Source organism: Mustela erminea, chromosome 12, assembly GCF_009829155.1.
Source record: "Mustela erminea isolate mMusErm1 chromosome 12, mMusErm1.Pri, whole genome shotgun sequence".
NCBI lineage: Eukaryota > Metazoa > Chordata > Mammalia > Carnivora > Mustelidae > Mustela > Mustela erminea.
The window spans coordinates 61,616,515-61,636,931 of NC_045625.1; positions in this window are offsets into that span (position 1 = coordinate 61,616,515).

Below are 20,417 nucleotides of genomic sequence, written 5' to 3' on the forward strand. Positions count from 1 at the left end.
GCATCTGCCATTGGCTCAGGTTACTATTCCAGGGTCCTGGGATTAAGTCCCACTTACAGCTCTCTGCTCAGTGGGAAGCCTGCTTCTCCCTCTCCCTCTGCTGCTTCTCCTGCTTGTGCTCTGTTTCTCTGACAAATAAAAATAAGATCTTTAAAAAGAAAGAAGGAAAACCTGAGGGGCTGAATTCCATGAATTTGTATAACCAGTGGGACTTGGAGCTGAGAACTCTATAAGTCAGCTGACTCAGCACTGGGTGACCTGGCAGGGCTAAGGATAGATGGGTCCTACCTTTAAAGAGACAACAGCCCAAGGAGAGGCAACATAGAATTGTCAAATTTGCACCAGGGGAGGAAGATCTATTGATACTGATTTTGGAGTGTGTTAGGGGACTTCTCCACAAACAAAGGAGCTGGCAGTCTCCATTTTCTTCTCCAGCCCCACAATGGGAGGCAGCGCTGCCTACCCTGCTAGCAGTGTGCCCCAAACACATGTTCTCCTGAGGATTCGCCAACTCCCAAGTCCGCTGGCCTCCACCCTAGGCTCGGGAAATTTTGTTAACACCACTCATGCTGTACCCATGGCTGGCTGCTGCTGCACTTCAGGAGATATGGCCTAGGACTGGTAGCTCAGTGCAAATTTTGCTAACATGATGTGAGTGCCCGGGCAGCCACAGCATGCACAGAAGCAATGAGACCCTGGCCACTGCCATTGCCATGAGCTATGCCCCAGCAGCAACCAGGCTGTGGGGCATCCAGTCTAGAAGCAGCAGCTCAGTGCAAATTTTGCTAACACTACTGCCCTTTCCCTGAGCCCTTCTATTGTCATGCTATCTCAGAGTCACCCTGCCTGGGTCTCTCTAACATCACAAAGAGCAAGCACAGCCCACAACAGGCAGGGAATCAGTGCAGACATCTGGACAAAAAGGAAGTGACTCCAACATAATAGCAGGATGCAAACAACCCACAAAAGAGACCCCTCTGAAGTGGCACGTTCTGGTGAAGAGGGGACACTGAACTAAATGGCACTATAGGACCTTTTCTTCATAATTCCACTACTTTCAAGAGTAGAAGACATAGCTGACTTTCCTGACACAGAGAGACACAGAAAGGTAGACAAAATGAGGAGACAGAGAAATATGTCCCAAGTGGAAGTAGAGGACAAAATTAGAGGGAGATCTAAGTAAAACAGAAATAAGTAATATGCCTGATACAGAATTTAAAGTAATGATCATAAAAATACTGAATGGACTTCAGAATAGGGTGGAGGACATCAGTGAGATCCTTGACAGATTAAAAAAAAAAAAACTTACCAGATGGATAACTCAATAAATGAAATTAAAAATACAACAGATGGAATAAATAGTAGGTTCAGAAAGCAGAGGAATGTATCAGCAACCTAGAGAATAGAGTAATGGAAAGTAATCAGACTGAAATACTGTCTAACGATAATAACTTGGAGAACTCAGTGACACCATCAAGTGTAATAACAGTCACATTATAGAGATCCCAGAAGGAGAAGAGAGAGAAGGGGGGCAGAAAGTATAATTGCAGAACTAATAGCTGAGAACTTCCCAAATCTGGAGAGGGAAACAGAAAACTATATTTAGGAGGCACAGAGGTCCCCCAACAAATTCAACCCAGGAAGGTCCACACTAAGACACATAGTAATTAAGATAGCACAAAATAGTGATAAAAATTTTTTAAAGTTACCTTTCAAAAATTTTTTAAGTTTTTTTAAAATAAAAGGCATGCTTGGGTGGCTCAGTCAGTTAAGTGTCCAACACTTGATTTGGGCTGAAGTCATGATCTCAGGGTCATGTGATAGAGAGCCTCTCTATCTGCCCCTTCCCTGCTCTCTCTCTCTGTCTCCCTCTCTCTGTTATTCTAACAACAACAACAACAACAAATTTAAAGGTTGCAAGAGAAAAAATAGACAGTTACATACAAAGGAAACCCCATAAGGTTATGAGGTGATTTTTCAGCAGAAACTTTGCAGGCCAGAAGAGAATGGAATGATGTATTCCAGCGCTGAAAGGGAAAAATCTGCAGCCAAGAATACTCTATCCAACAAGGCTATCATTCAGACTAGGAGAATTGAAGAGTTACCCAGACTAGCAACCACAAAAATATTAATGGCCACTAAACCATCCCTACAAAAAAAGATATTAGAAGGGGACTCTGTAAGTGGAAAACAAAAACCATAGGTAAATATAAGAAAAATAGGAAACACAAAAGGAAACAAAAATTAACTATATCTGTAAAAATCAGTCAAGAGAAACACAAAACAAAAGGATATAAAATATGATGCCAAATATCTGAAATGTGGAAGGGAGAGGAGTAAAAGATGAGTTCAAAATTAAGTGACCATCCATTTAATATAGATTGCTATGTGCAGAAAATGTTATATATGAGCTGATTGGTAACCACAGATCAAAAAACAATAATAGATATGCAAGAACTAGAGAGGAATCCAAGCATATCACTAAAGAAAATGAAAAAAAAAAACTATGAAAGAGAAGAAAGGATCAGAGAAAAACTATAAAACAACCACAAAACAAGTAACAAAATGGCAATAAATACATATAATAATTACTTTGAATGGAAATGGATTAAATGCTCCAATCAAAAGATACAGAGTGATAGAGTGGATAAAAAAACAAAACCCTTCTATATGTTGTCTGTAAGACTCATTTCAGACCTAAAGATTCCTGAAGATTGAAAATAAGGAGATGGAGAAACATTTATCATGCAAGTGAATGTCAAAAGAAAGCTGAAATAATAATACTTGTATCAGACAAAATAGACTTTATTTCTTCTTATTATGTTATGTTAGTTACCATACAGTATATTATTAGTTTTTGATGTAGTGTTCCATGAGTCATTGTTTGTGTATAACACCCAGTGCTCCATCCAGTATGTGCCCTCCTTAATACCCATCATCAGGCTCAACCATCCATCCACCCCATCCCCTCTAAAACCCTCAGTTTGTTTCTCGGAGTCCATAGGCTTTCATGATTCCCAACCCTCTTCATTAACTGTTCCTTCTCCTAATGCCCTCCATACTATTCCTTATGGTCCACAAATAAATGAAACCATATGATAATTGACTTTCTCTGCTTGACTTATTTCACTTAGCATAATCTCCTCCAGTCCCATCCATGTTGATGCAGATGTTGGGTATTCATCCTTTCTGATGGCTGAGTAATATTCTTTTGTATATATGGACCACATCTTCTTTATCCATTCATCTGTTGAAGGGCAATTCAGCTCTTTCCACAGTATGGCTACTGTGGACATTAGTGCTACAAACATTGGGGTGCATATGGTCCTTCTTTTCACTACATCTGTGTCTTTTGGATAAATAACTAGTAGTACAATTACTGGGTCATAGGGTAGCTCTATTTTTAATTTTTTGAGGAATGCCCACACTGTTCTCCAAAGTGGCTGTACCACTTTGCATTCCCACTAACAGTGTGAGAGGGTTCCCCTTCCTCCACAGCCTCTCCAACATTTGTTGTTTCTTACCTTGCGAATTTTTGCCATTCTACTTGGTGTAAGGTGGTATCTCAATGTGGTTTTTATTTGAATTTCCCTGATGGCTAATGATGATGAACATTTTTTCATGTGTCTGTTAGCCCTTTCTATATCTTCTTTTGAGAAGGGTCTATTCATGTCATCTGCCCCTTTTTGCCTTGATTATTTGTCTTCTGGATGTTGAGTTTGAGAAGTTCTTTATAGATCTTGGATATCAGCCCTTTGTGTATAGTGTCATTTGCAAATAACTTGCCCATTCCATGGGCTGCCTCTTAGTTTTGTTGACTGTTTCCTTTGCTGTGCAGAAGCTTTTTATATGAAGTAACAAAACTCATTTTTGCTTTTGTTTCCCTTGCCTTTGGAGGTGTGCTTGAAAGAAGTTGCTGTGGTCAGTGTTGAAGATGTTACTACCTATGTTCTCCTCTAGGATTTTGATGGATTCCTTTCTCACATTGAGATCTTTTATCCATTTTGAGTTTATCTTTGTGTATGGTATAAGAGAATAGTCCGGTTTCATTCTTCTGTGTATAGCTGTCCAATTTTCCCACCACCATTTATTGCAGAGACTGTCTTTTTTCCATTAGATATTTTTTCCTGCTTTGTCAAAGATTATTTGGCCATAGAGTTGAGGGTCCATATCTGGGCTCTGTATTCTATTCCACTGGTCTATGTGTGTTTTTGTGCCAGTACCATGCCGTCTTGGTGACCACAGCTCTGTAATATAGCTTGAAGTCAGGAAATTTGATGCCCCCAGCTTTGTGTTTCTTTTTCAACATTTCCATGATGATTCGAGGTCTTTTCTGGATCCATAAAAATTTTAGGATTGTTTGTTCCAGCACTTTGAAAAATGCCCTTTGTATTTATATCAGGATGGTGTTGGTGTTGAAAGTAGAGATTGCTCTGAGCAGCATAGACATTTTAACAATGTTTGTTCTTCCAGTCCCTCAGCGTGGAATGTTTTTCCATCTTTTTGTGTCTTCTTTAATTTCTTTCATGAGTGTTCTGTAGTTCTTGAGTACAGATCCTTTACCTCTTTGGTTAGGTTTATTCCAAGGTATCTTGGGTTTTGGTGCTATTGTAAATGGAATCAATTCTCTATTTTCTCTTTTTACAGTTACATAGTTAGTGTATAAGAAAACAACTGATTCCTATGCACAAAATACACTTTATTTCTTTTAAAGATTTTGTTTATTTACTTGACAGACAGAGATCACAAGTTAGGCAGAGAGGCAGGCAGAGAGAGAGAAGAGGAAGCATGTTCTCTGCTGAGCAGAGATCCCAATGTGGGGCTTGATCCCAGAACCCTAAGATCATGACCTGAGCCAAAGGCAGAGACTTTAACCCACTGAGCCACCCAGGAGCCCCCAAAAAAGACTTTAAAACAAAGTTTGTAAAAAGAGACAAAGAAGGACACTATATAATAATAAAGGGAAAATCAAACAAGAAAATATAACAATTGTAAATATTTGTGCACCCAACATGGAAGCATCCAAATAAATGAAATAATAACAAACATAAAGGAACTTTATTGATAATAACACAATAATAGTAGGAGACTTTAATATTCCACTTACACTGATGGACAGATCATCAAAACAGAAAATCAGTAAAGAAACCATGGCTACAAATGACATACTGGACCAGATAGATTTAACAGATACATTCAGAACATTCCATCCTAAAACAGCAGAATACACATTCTTTTCAAGTACACAAGAAATACTCTCCAAAGTAGATCACATATTAGGCCACAGAACAGGCCTCAACAAATATAAAAAGAGCAAAGTCATACCATGGACTATTTCTGACCTAATGCTAGTATACTAGAAATCATCCACAATATAAATAAATAAATAAATAAATAAAAACATTAAAAGAAGAGATAATACTTTTCTACTCAAACTATTCCAAAAAATAGAAGGAAAAAACTTCCAAATTTATTTTATGAAGTCATTATCACCCTGATAACAAAACCAGATTAACAAAACACTACAGAAAATAGAACCACAGGCCAATATCTCTGATGAACATGAATGAAAAAAATCTTCAACAAAATTCTAGCAAACAGAAACCAACAATATGTTTATTTTTTAATGAGTGATAGTAAAGTTTATTGAATAATAGAATACAAACCTCCCAAAGAGAGAGGAGACTCCATAGGTTTGCCCCAGAATCCAACAATTTGTTTTAAAATATCATTCAGCATGATCAAGTGGGATTTATTCCTGGAATGCAAGGGTGGTTCAATATTCACAAATCAATGTGATATATCACATCCATAAAGAGAAGAGATAAAAGCCATATGATCATTTCAGTACATGTAGAAGAAACATTTGACAAAGTAAAACATCCATTAGTGATAAAGCCCTAAACAGTATAGGTTTAGAGAAAACATACCTCAACATAATAAAGGCCAAATACCTGAAGCTAACATCATAATGGTACAAAACTGAGAGCTTCCCCACTAAGGTCAAGGATAAGACAAGGATGTCCAGTCTCACCACTTTTATCCAAATTAGTACTGGAAGTCCTAGCCACAGCAATAAAAAGCACCCAAATTGGTAAGAAAGAAAGAAAGCATTCACTATCTGTAGATGACATGGTACTAAATATAGAAAACCCTAAAGACTCCACCAAAAATCTGTTAGAACTAATAAATAAGTGAAGTAAGGTCACAGGACACAAAATCAATGCACAGAAATCTGTTGCATTTCTATATGCTAATAATGAAGTTACAGAAAGAAAAATAAGAAAACAACCCTGTTTACAGTTGGACCAAAAATAATAAAATACCTAGGAATAGACCTAACCAAAGAAATGAAAGGCTTGTACTCTGTAAGCTATAAAACACTGATGAAAGAAATTGACGATGACACAAAGAAATGGAAAGACATTTCTTGCTCATGGATTGGAAGAACAAATATTGTTTAAATGTCTGTACTACCCAAAGCAATCTACACATTTAATGTGATTCCTATAAAAATAACAACAGCATTTTTAAGAGAACTATAACCAAAAAAAATCCTAAAATTTATATGGAACCACAAAAGACCCTGAATAGCCAAAGCAATTTTGAAAAAAGAGAAAAGCTGCATGTATCACTATTCCAGGCTTCAACTTATATTAAAACAAATATGGTAATCAAAACAGTATGGTACTGGCACAAAAGTAGACACATAGATCAATAAAACAGAAGAGAAAATCCAGAAATATTCCACAATTATATGATCAGTTAATCTTTGACAAAGAAGGAAAAATATTCAATGGGAAAAAGACAGTCCCTTCAACAAATGATGTTAGGGAAACTAGACAACTACACGCAAAAGAATGAAACTGGAACACTTTTCTCTCACCATACACAAAAGTAAACTGAAAAGTGGATTAAGACCTAAATGTGAGACCTGAAACCATAAAAATCCTAGCATAGAGCACAGGCGGCAATGTCCCTGACATTGGCTATAGCAATATCTTTCCAGATATGTCTCCTGAGGCAAGGAAAATAAAAGCCAAAATAACTGTTGGGGTTACATTAAAATATAAATCTTGTGCACAGTGAAGGAAACAGTCAACAAAACTAAAAGGCAACCTACTGAATGGGAGAAGGTATGTGCAAATGACATGTATGATAAAGGGTTAGTATCCAAACTAGTACTGACACAACTCAACACCCAAAAGAAACAACTAATCCAAGTAAAAAATGGGCAGAAGAAATTAAGAGACTTTTCTCCACAAAGAAGACATCTGGGTGGCCAACAGACACATGAAAAAGATGCTCATCATCACTCATCATCAGGGAAATTCAAATCAAAAGCACAAGATATCACTTAACACCAGTCAGAATGGCTAAAAATCAGGGGCGTCTGGATGGCTCAGTGAGTTAAAACATCTGCCTTCAGCTCAGGTCATGATTCCGAGGTCCTGGGATGGAGCCCCGCATTGGGCTCTCTCCTCAGCAGGGAGTCTGCTTTCCCCCCCCCCCCCTGCCTGCCTACTTGTAATCTCTGCCTGTCAAATAAATAAATAATATCTTTTTAGAAATGGCTAAAATCAGAAGCACAAGAAACAACAGGTGTTGCAAGTATATGAAGAAAAAGGAACCCTCTTATAGTGTTGGGAATTCAAACTGATGCAGCCACTATGAAAAACAATATAGAGTTTCCTCAAAAAGTTAAAAATAGAACTATCCTAACATCCAGGAATTACACTACTGGGTATCTACCAAAAAAAGAAAAAAATACAAAAATGTTAATACAAAGGGATACATGCATTCCTATGTTTATAGTAGCATCATTTATGGTAGCCAAATTATGGAAGTAGCCCAAGTATCCATTGAAGAAGAGGATATATACGTATATATAAATACACACATATATTTATATATTATATTTTATTTACACATATATGTTTATATGCATATATACATATATAAATACACACATTTATTTATACACACACACACACACAATGGAACATTATTCAGCCATAAAATTGAATGAAATCTTGCCATGTGCAATGACGTGGATGGAGCTAGAGAGTATAATGATAAATGAGATAAGTCAATCAGGAAAGACAAATACCATATGGTTTCACTCATATGTGGAATTCATGAAACAAAACAAATGAGCAAAGGAAAAGGGTGGGGGAGAGACACAAATCATGAAACAGACTCTTAACTATAGAAAACAAACTGATGGTTACCAGAGGGAGGTGGGTGGGCAATAGGTGAAATAGGTGATGGGGATTAAGGAATGCACTTATGATGAACACTGGATGATGTATAGATTTGAACCACTGTATTGTACACCTAAAACTAGTATTACACTGTATGCTAACTATATTACACTGTATGCTAACTAATTGGAATTAAAAGAAAAATGGAGAAAAACAGAGAATACTGTCAACAACAACAAAAAAAATGGCAGGAAGGGCATCAAAGTCTCTCATAAACAATTTCGGCAAGTCCTAATATTATCTGGGACCCTGAGAGAAAAAATGTGGACAAACCCAGTTCCGTCTTGCTGATCCTATGGAAAGCATTGAGAAGGGAGGGCAGTTTGCTTCCTTAAGGAAGGCTAAGAAGGGCTGGGTGTATTGCCGAGTGCCCCTCCACTAGCAGAGGAGTTTCAGGGGTAAATACCCCGTTATCCCTAAAGAGTAGGGGTTGGTCCAAAGTTGTCCTCTAGTGCATGCAGTGGGGAAACAACCAGAGGCTGGATGTTGAATTGGCTGTTGGTTGGTCTCTCACTAACAAACAGACTGCACTAGCTCTAACAGACACTGGAGCTGAGTGCACACTTGTTTATGGAGGCCCCTCAAATTTTTAGAAAGAAATAAAAGCTATTGGTGATTATGAGGGACAAATTATCAAGGCTATACAGATTCTTCTCTACCTAGATGGGCAGTCTTCTTTCCTGCTCTTTTTTTTTTTTTTTTTTTTTTTTTGTCAGAGACAGACAGAGAGCAAGCACAGGCAGGCAGAATGGCAGGCAGAGACAGAAGCAGACTCCCTGCTGACAAAGGAGCCCGATGTGGGACTCGATCCCTGAACACTCGGATCGTGACCTGAGCTGAAGGCAGTGACTTAACCAACTGAGCCACCCAGGCGTCCCTTTTGTGCTCTTTTTTAGTGTGCATTTCCTCCATTCCCGAGTGTATTTTGGGGCATATATATTTTGCAAGATCTAGATCTAACCATAACGATGGGCAAATTCAGTTTGCATATTTGAGTAGTGAAACTCATAGTCATGGGTCCTGCAAAATGGGAATCTGTACAACTACCATATCTAAAGAGTAATAAACATAAAACAGTGTAAGCCACTTGGGGGGCATAATAAGATTATGACCACAATTAGAGAATTAGAAAAGGTGGGATGATCAGGCCTGCCCAAAGGCCATTGAATAGCCTTCTTTGGCCTATAAAGAAATATAATGGGACCTGGGGAACGACAGGATTATAGGGAACTCAATAAATTACTCTGCTCATCCTAATATGATATTATTGTTAGAAAAAACAATTATGTCATCCTTTAAGACATCTCATTATGTATTGGACTTGTCTAACACCTTTTTCAGCATTCCATTAGGATTTGACTCCAAGACAGTCCACTTTCAAATGGAATGGGAGACAATGGAGTATACCCCAAGAGTATGTCCATAGTCCCACAATTTGTCAAAGGAGGGTAGCCAGAGATTTGGAAAAATGGATATTGCCAGAGGAGATGGTGCTTTCTCATTATCTAGATGATGTTAAGTTAACCTGTAATGATTAATCTTCCTTGTGTCAAGCAGATGTCATTATAGGCATACTTGAAGTCAAAAGGTAGAAGGTAAATACCAACAAGATCCAAGGGCCAGATCAATCAGTGTAGTTCCTAGGCTTTAGCTGGTTGGGTAAGGCAAAAGTGATGCTAGAAGCGGTCATTGATAAAATGCAAACCTTCCTAATTCCTAAAATGGTAAAGAGATTATAGACTTTTGTTGGTTTATTGGGTGAAAGGAGACCTGTTATTCCCCATCTAGTACAGATGCCTGGTTAAGAGGAGAAGACAATGTGACCGGGGTGCTAACCAACAAGAGGATTTCTTAAAGGTAAAAATGGTAGTAAAATGAGTACAGGCCCTGTACTTGTTTCTTCAAAGAAGAAACTATATCCCTGGGGATATAAATGCCAGGTGTGAGTTGTGAATTAGTGTACATTCATATCCAGAAGGGTTTGGCTTGGACTTCTGGCAATGACAGAATGGGAGACAAATCCCATGAGGATTCTGGTCTCAATTATGGAAGGGAACAGAAACCAGGTATATAGTCTCATCAAGAAACATCTATTAGCTGTATATTTTACACTGCAGCAACAGGACTGACTGCCTACCTATGTTGATATGAACCTCTCTGCAGAGAACTTCACTTGTTAGTAGGGCTGGTCACATATATCAACCTACCCAATTTCCAGAAGTCAAGGACATTATGCCACCCTCCCATAAGTAAAGGAAGGGGTAGGCATGCCTCCAGTGGACACATGGTACACTGATGGCAGTTATCAGGGAAACCAGCCAGTTTGGCATTCCTCTGGTATCTGATTGGATTTTGATGTACTTTGGTTCAAAGAAGAAACTAAACAGAGTAGTGAATGGGCAGAATTGAGAGTGGTATGAATTGTGTTGATGCATGAGACCATACCCATCCATTTGGCCACTGACAGCTAGACAGTGTGGGAGGTGTTAACAACATGGATATTGCAGCAGCACAAAGAATTTTGTATTTTATTAAACAGATTCTTGTGGGGAACAAAACTATGGAAAGATATTTGGAAAATATGCCCCAAGCCTGATGCAGCCATCCAAGTATTGCTGGTGTCTGCTCACTCCTCATTCACACTACCAGGCAATCATAAGGCAAGCATTCTAGCCCAGGCACAAGCTCTTCTGCTAGAGGAAATGTTGACCACATCTGATGCAGCAGAATGTGTCCACTGTAAGTTGGAATACTGAAGTCCCCAAACCACTCATGAAATAGTAAAAAGATTGCATTTGTCTTTAAAATATTCCAATTAAGAAGCTGCTGACAAGAACTGTTCCCAGCGCCACTTCAGGCGATGGCTATTGTGCCATATGCTGGGCATAATGGATGGACTAAATGCCCAGTTTCTCATTGGGAAATAGAGTATAGAGGCCCTTTGCCAGTATCAGAAGGGCACAAATATCCACTAACCTGTGTGGACATGTCCATAGGACTTATACAAGCCTTTGCCCATAAAAGAGCTAATCAGACTGCAACTACAAAGGAATTAACAATGATAGAGGGCTCAAATAGGTAGTGACCAAGGGACACATTTTACCAGCCATGAAGTCCAAGAATGGGTAGACTTTCTACCTGTCATCCAGTCCCACTGCTGCAGGCCTAACTGAAAGGGTGGATGAACTAATAAAAAACACATTAAAGACTGTCACCCGAAGGTTCCCCCAGAGGATGGTCTCTGAGACGAACAGAGGCAATTCAACTCCTTAATGCCATGTCTATAGCAGTACAGACATCTGCATATGAATACCTAACCAACAACATCCTTGCAGCTCTGGTGCTAGGGTTACAGGTATCGTCAGGAGGTCGGAGGCCTATCTGGGAAGAAGGACTCATTGTGCAGTTGCCATAAAACCTCCTACCTGATAAGACTTTAGTTCATTGGGAATTGCCTTGGAGTGCCACCCCACACAGGGTGGCTTGGTGTCCTAATCCCTTGGGGCCAAGGGGTCATGTCTGGTATTATTCTTAACCCCCAGTTCTACCTTGTCAGGGCCCAATCTATATGCAAATAACTGCTTCTCAATCTCTGACACTTGGTATGGAGGCAGGGTTGTTAGTATGAAAGCCATCTGAGATGCCTATGTACAATATAGACAAACCCTCTAATAATACTAAGGAACAAAATATACGGTATCACTCCCCAGGGAAAATACCCAAGCCAGCAGTAGTATTGACTCATGGAGATCAAACGATTACCATGTTGTTACTAAATGAAGATTTACAATACCTATTGCCTATAAAATATTTGTCTTATTGCCCCTAGCCTCCTATTGCTGATGTGTTTCTTTCTGTCACATCGGGAAACATCTTCCTATCATATGCCACTACTTACAACTGTTGGGTCTGTGGAAAGGCCTCTTTACTATTTAACAGTTGCTGGAGAACCATAATTCTAAGTATTTTCTTTGGTCTGATAGCTATATTAGTATTGTCGCTGTGGCATAGGAAAGCAAGTCACCTCCCAGCATCTGACTCTAGGGTCATCATGGAAGAATGGTGTATAAAGATGTTGAGGGTGGAGTGTAGTGTTGTCAGCTAACAATACTGACTCCATGTTTGGCCCTCCATCTTGTTCATGCCCAAGAAATGGCCTCCCTCAGGGTTACATGTTCTGAGCCTTCTGTAGGTTAATGTATGCCCTGACCAGAACGTGGGAAGGCTTGTTCTGATCTTCCCTAAACTGGCACACAGAAGGCTCCACTTTCAGATAACTAGTAGATAACTGGTGCCCAGAAGGTACCACTTTAGATAACTAACAGAGAAAACTGGTGCACAGGTGGGGCCACATTAGATAACTACCCTTTGATCCCCCAACCCCCCCCCCCCCCCCCCCCCGCCCCGCACTCTATAAAAGCTGTAGACTAAGGTCCAAACTAGGCAGAGAATAGCTTCTTAGTGCCTGGTCTATTGTCTGCCAAATCTCCCATCCCTCCCTACCTTCCCATCTGAAAATTACCCTGAGTAAAACTGTGTAAATGGCATGGAGTGGCTTCACTCATTTTTCAGTTGTAAAGTGCCTTCTTAGTCTGGAGGATACTTTTATCATCCCTCCTCCACTTTCTAACAAAATAGCTGTCTTTTAAATTTCTGTACCATGTTAAAAGAAATTGTAGACACCATAATCTCTCCCTTCACACTAACCCTAAGAATAGGAATTTTATTCTGGGGTGCCTCGATGGCTCAGTCAGTTGAGAAATCTGGATTTTTAGCTGTGGTTATGATCTCAGGGTTATGAAATCAGACCCTGCCTCTGCTCCACTCAGAGTGGAGCAAATAATCTTAAAGAGATTCCCTCTTTCTCTCCCCCTGACCCCCCTACCCCGCTCACACATTTTCTCTCTCTTAAAAAAAAAGAAAAAGAAAAGAAAAAGAATATTGTCCTATGTAACCATTATCACACCCAGAATAATTAACAAAAATTCTTTAGATTTTGCCATGTAATTATGCCATGTAATAGTCATTTTTATATTTTATATAAAAGCTAGTGTTTTGAGCCAGAACTGAATTAGGATTCATGTGTGTATCACATTGTTGTAACTTTTAAAGTTCTACCATCATCACTCTTTATGTTAAAAAAAAGTCCTAATAATTATTGTTTATTATTTCCAACTATAATTTAGACATGTTTTGGGTGCCTAGGTGGCTGGTTGGTTAAATCTCTGACTCTTTTTTTTTTTTTTAAGATTTTATTTATTTATTTGACAGACAGAGAGAGAGAGAGAGAGAGAGCACAAGTAGGCAGAGTGGCAAGCAGTGGGAAAGGGGCAAGCAGAAAGAGAGAGAGAAACAGGCTTTCTATGGAGCAGGAAGCCTGATGTGGGGCTGGATCCCAGGACCCTGGGATTATAACCTGAGCCAAATTTAAGCATCTGCTTAACTGACTGAGCCACCCAGGCACCCCTAAACATCTGACTCTGGATTTAGGCTCAGGTCATGCTCTCAGGGTTGTAAGATAGAGCCCTGCCTTGTGCTCCACGCTCAGCTGGGAGTCTGCTTGAGATTCTTTCTCCCTCTCCCTCTACCCACCGCCCCCCACCCCTGCTGACTGCAGGTTCTCTCTTTCTCTAAAAATAAAATTTAAAAATTTTGACTTTTTATAAATTTCCAATTACTATTGGATTTTTACTAGACTTCAACTAAACCTATACATTATTTTGTGCAGAAGTGAACATTTTTTTTTTACTATATTTAGGTTTTCCTTACAGCATCCTCTTTGTTTCATTATTAAAATATTTTCTCTTAGTGAAGCTTTGTTTTTTATAATATAAATTTTGAGTATTTAGTGTTATCATTATTTCCAAGTGTTGTATTATTAATGCAGTTTTTCTCATTTTAAGTGATCATTGCTGATGTAAAGGAAATCTATTGAAACTCTTTTATTAGTTCAAATTAATTTCAGTTGGTTATTTGTGAACACCTACTTATAAAAATTAAAATAATGAAACTTGACAAGCTTTAATACAGGGCTATGATTTAATACAGGGCTAAGATTTAATATAGGGCTATGATTTCCAAAATAATGTTAAATAAATATGTCAGTTGTGGGCATCCTTGCTTGTTTCTAGATTTCTTTTACAATTATTTATGATGTTGACTCCTAGTCAGAAATTCTTATGCACAGCACTCCAATGAAAACACCTTTCTTGGGCGCCTGGGTGGCTCGGTGGGTTGAGCCGCTGCCTTCGGCTCGGGTCGTGATCTCAGGGTCCTGGGATCGAGGCCCGCGTCGGGCTCTCTGCTCGGCGGGGAGCCTGCTTCCCTCTCTGTCTCTCTGCTTGCCTCTCCATCTACTTGTTATTTCTCTCTGTCGAATAAATAAATAAATCTTTAAAAAAAAAAAAAAAAAAAAAAAAAACACCTTTCTTGGTCAAAATACCCCTTTATTTAGCTGATTAGCTTATAGCTATTTCTACATTCCAGTTATGAAGAAAGACTTCACTGAACATATGTATGTTTCATAGGAATCCTCAATATATATCATATTTGCACATCATCAATAGCAGAACTCGAGGAAACAACTACACAAAAGAGTACTAACTTGGATCAACATTGAGGTATTTTCTTCCAACCATAAGAATGTGACAATCTCTACTGAGGTGAGATAGTTGTAAATAAAAACTATATGCATATTTCTGAGAAACTCTTGTCATATAACTCTACAGTAAATTTTGGTTACTTTCTTTCTTCCAGATTACTGGACATGGAAGATCTCAACCTACAGGCAGGGGCTGCTGGGATTCAAACAGTTCATCTGCGTGGTTTGTTTGGGATTTTAAAAACTTATGCAGAAACTATCAGCTACAAGGAATTACTACCTAAATCATGGCTATAATGAGTTTTAGATGTGCTGGCTTAACATGAGAAAGTGTATACATCAGAGGTCAATCAAGAAAACAGAAATCACTCTGGGCATTTCAGGCAGAGGGTTAATATTAGGTATCAGGTGTTTACAACATTGAAGAAGAGAAAGTCAGGGGAAGTTACCACCAGCTTCCAGGTTTGAGTTGTTGCTGTGGTCCTGAAAGCAGTGAGTTGTGGCTGTCACACAAGAACTACAGGAACTAGCCACCAATCATTATTGCTGCCTTGTTGCATAGAGATGAGTGACTAACAGTGAAATACCTGTGGTCATTACATTTCCCGTCTGCTTCATCGCACATACCTATCCACTGCTGCAAGAGGAAGAAAGAAATGACTTTTGCCTCTCTTGTGCCTAACTAACATTGAGTGTATTTGTGGCTGACTGTAAATTTCATCCAAGATCCTGGAGGAAATGTGATCAGAGAACTACAGTTCGAAGACTCTCCAGCGTCTGTGATACAGAGAATAAAAGGGAGTGGAAATGCGTTTGGGATAAAGAAAAAGAAACAGTCTACTTCTTTGGCTACTCAGCAACCATACAGATCTTTCTATTTATATTCAAGTTTACAAATAACAGCAGCAAAAATAGCCTGCTCCTTCCTAATGTAATGCAACATTCTCTTATACAAAGGAAAGCATATCCACCATTTCCTCTGGAAGGGGACAGCCAAAGTCTCATCAATCATTATGAATGATATTTCTATTTCAGTCATAATCCCCTTTTGATATTCTATACACAGTGGATTAATTTATAATGTTAACTACCATCAACACAACTTATATGAAGGAATAAAAAGGGGAACAGGAAGAAAGGTTGATAAAGTACATATATAACGGAACATGGAAAAGTGTACATAGGAACTTCATGCTTGTGTCTGCAACTCATCATTGCACTATAACTTACATTTATAATCTCCTTAATAAACTACCTATATCCTGTCCTCTTTTTTCCTCCGCCAGTACCTTAGCATCATGATTTTCTACCAGTAATGGGATGACCCAAACCTCTGCTTCTGAAGGGTCTGAGCCCTTACTGGCCCTGTCTATCTAGGGTTACTATACTTTTCCATTACATTTTAGTCATTGGACATGGAAGTACTGTGAACAGGGTGAAGCAGTAAACCTACCTTCTGTTTATAATTAGCATCAGTTGCCTCACCTGATAAAGTAGTCCCCTTCTTTGCTTGTTGATTTAATGGCATGAAGAGTCCCAAATGTCCAGGAGGCAGCCTTAGCTTCCAGTTCAATAGGATCATTGTTGTATTTCCTGAATGAAACATTACTTTCTTTGGACCTAAGTTCTCTAAATCAACAGAGTCAAAAACTAGAATGAGGGTAATCTTGCACTGTTAAGTCCATATTGTATTCCTTGGACATTTTCAACATGACATCACTGAGCAAATACTGGGGTGGTTGGGGACGGATTCTCGCTGACATACACAGAGTGAGCAGTCTTGTCCACTTGATTATTGAGAGCCTCACATGCAGTCAGTGCTCTTTGGTGAATGTTCACATGGAAAGCTAATTTTCTCATTTTGTGACATTCTAAGAGGTCCGAGTAACTTCTCTTCTATTCACTGATTCTCCAGTCTTGTTTTGCAACAACACATTATCCATAAACCATTAGCCACTATCCCAGAGTCAGTGAGGTTTGTAGCTCTGGACATCTCTCTTTCCAAATGAATTATTTCAAATTCTGCCAATTTAGAGAATTTCTCTTTCCTGCTGTCCTTCAAGGCACTTCGTGAGTGTGACTGTAGTTTCATATATTAGTTCCATTTGGTTTTTATCAAATATCATGAAGAACCAATTGTGCATCAATTCTTTCTTTGATGAGACAATACATGTGGACTGAAAAGGAGGAGTCAATGTAGAACAAATAAGTGTCACAGGAGTCTTAAGCATTTGTTTATGAAATTACTAGAACCTTCAGAAACTGGTTGAACCCATCTACTGGATAATAGAATGGATACCACTTCTACTTGAAGTGACTCATTATTAATGTATTCAGTTTTGTGGCCTATTATCAGTCCAAGAGTTATTTCTGAAAAAGAGCATTTTGTTGCAGGAAATGGCATGGCTTCGCTTCAAAACCTATGTGTCTATTCTGTGATTCTCCTATTAGTGCTTACCAGACAGGCCAACATTGGATTTACACATATGTGCCACAGACAGGCCAGCAGTGGATTTACTAGGTCATGAATCCCAAGGGTTAGACAAGATTATATTTCCTCTTTCACTGGCCCCACTAAAAACTGGCAACTTTATAGGTAAATGAGTTGGAGTAGTACACATAAATGTGACATATACAGTCTCCAAAATCCAAACAGGCCCACCAAGCATTGTGCCTCTTTTTGAATGGTAATGGGTTTAAGGCTCACAAAACTGTCTTTTACTTTGAAGTGAATAGCTCAACATGACTAATACCACTGGAGCTTTAAGAACTTTACTGAGGTAGTGGATTCCTGAATCTTAATGAGGTTTATCTTCTACTCTGTTTCATGTCTTACCAAGGACAAACTCTTGCATTCTGCTCACCAGGTCCTTCAAGCATCATGTCCTTCAGGAGGGCAAGACAGTCCAAGACCCTGGCAGATTATAGCATGACAGAAAGTTGAAAAGTTGACACAGCCCTGTGGTGGGATAGGCAAGTATACTGCTTCTGTTGACAGGTGAAATTAAGTGCTTCTGGTGGTCTTTACCAATTCGTATAGAGGAAAAGTAGTTTTCCCAGATTAACAGCCACATACCAGTTGCACAGTACTATTTTAATCTGTTCTAGAAATTAGAAGTAACAGCTTCATTTGGAATTATCATCAGCATAAATTTTCATAATCCATTATCTATCTAAATTTATGTCTTCTGTATAGATCAAACAGAAATGTTAAAAGAGATATGAGCCAGACTTCTGCTTCTGGAAAAATGCAGTATTAATTATAACTAATTATAACTCAAATCCCTGGTTGAAATACATAAGGCACCTATCAGAAGAGTGTGAAAGGTGGAGAAAAGGAGGTGGCCTAGGCACTTTAGGACTTGAAAAATGACCCAGCAGTGAGATTCCTGAGGTTTTTATTTTGCCTCATGTGTATCCAGGCTTCAGGGAAGGGGAAACCTGCCCTCACTAGTCAAAAGAATGAGAAAATGGTGACTCTGAAGGATAAAACATGTTTGACCATACCTGTCCTACTCCAGGTAGACACCATGAAAAAAGCCAAACCCATCTCCCTCATAGCTGGGTCTGGCCAAGATTGTGGGGTGGAGCCTTGCTGGCCATCCCTGCCCTGCACTAACAGAGGCAGCACTCCTTGAACCAAGCTCTATAGAGACATGAGATGGGACATTTTTGACCGTCGCTGCATTAAGAATGCCATTCCAGCTCAACTCTGTGTTTGAGAATTAGGAAAGAGAACTGGAAAATGGTATTCTTTAAATCTGTGTGTGAAGTTGTGAGCAGACCTTGGAGCGGACGACACATGAAACTGACCATAATCAACACAGCACATGGAACTGTGTGGACTACTGCCCAGGTTTTAAATTGTTCTGGGAAGTACCCAAGTGGGGCAGACCAGAATAGCACTGCAAAGGGTTTGAAAACTAATTGACATTTCAAATACGGCCCACAGAAACGGGCCAGGATATGCATTCTAAATTCTTTTTTTTTTTTTTTAAGATTTTTATTTATTTATTTGACAGAGAGAGATCACAAGTAGGCAGAGAGGCAGGCAGAGAGAGAGAGAGGAAGGGAAGCAGACTCCCCACTGAGCAGAGAGCCTGACTCGGGCCTCGATCCCAGGACCCCGGGATCATGACCTGAGCCGAAGGCAGAGGCTCAACCCACTGAGCCACCCAGGCGCCCCAGGATATACATTCTAAACCTAAACAGTTTGACTGCCTTATAAAATGGAAGATTTATTTTTATTTTTTTAATGGAAGATTTAAATAGGAACCATAGTCTCACAATATTCAAAATGTCCTAGATAAAATACAAAGTTACTAATCATACTGAGAATGAGGAAAATCCTTAACTTAATGAGAAACATAAAAAGGAATTAAATAGAAATTTTAGAACTAAAAAATACAGTAAATAAATAGAAAGTAAACCAATGGCTGGAGTTTACACAGGATGGAAAGGACAGAGGAAAGAACCAGTGGACTTGAAAGTAGAGCAGTAAAGGTTACCCAAGCTGAGCAACAAAGAGTAAATAGGAGGAAAAAAAAATGAGCAAAGCTTCAGAAACATATGAAAATATAACAAAAGGTCTAGCATTCATGTTTTTGAAGTCCAAGAAGGAGAGGAGAAAAAGAGAAAAGAGCTGAAGAAAAAAATAATGTTTGAAAATTTCCTAAATTTGATAAAAAAATACAAACCTACATCTTTTTTAAAAAAGATTTTATTTATTTGACAAAGAGAGAGAGATCACAGGTAGGCAGAGCAGCACACAGGGTTGGTGGTGGTGGTTGGGGGGAAGCAGGTTCCCTGATGAGCAGAGAGCCCAATGTGGGGCTCCGTCCCAGGACCCTGAGATCGTGACCTTAGCCAAAGGCAGAGGCTTAAACCACTGAGCCACCCAGGCGCCCCCAAACCTACATCTTTAAGAAGCTAAGTACAAGGGACTGAATTGTACTCCTCACCACAATTCATGTATTGAAGCTCTAACCCCAGTGTGATTGTTTTTGGGGATAGGGGCTTTAAAGAGGTAACTAATGGTTAAATGAGATCCTAAGGGTTGGGGAACTAGTCCAATAGGATTGGTGGCCTTATAAGAAGAGGAAGATTTATTTGTCTTTCTTTCTCTCTCCCCAGCCCCTAACCCCTCCCTTTTCTTATGTACACACCAAAGAAAAGCCATGTGAGCACCTAGCAGGAAGGTATCTATGTGTAAAGCAGGAAGAGAGCTCTCACCAGGAACTGAATTGGACTTTTTAGCTTCCAGAACTGTGAGACATAAACTTCTGTTGTTTCTACCCACTCTATGGTATTTTATTATGGCAGCCCAAGTTGACTAAGACACTGAAAAATCTCAAACAAGATAACCACTTTCCCTAAAAATGATAAACCCAAAAAAGTTCATGCCAAATTGCTAAATACTAAAGACAGAGATAAATGATGAAAGAAGCAAAAATAACACCTTATCTATAGGGAAAAAGTCTCTGAATGCTAACAAATTTTTTATCAGAAACCATGGAGGACAGGAACACATCACATGTTTTTCAAGTGCTGAA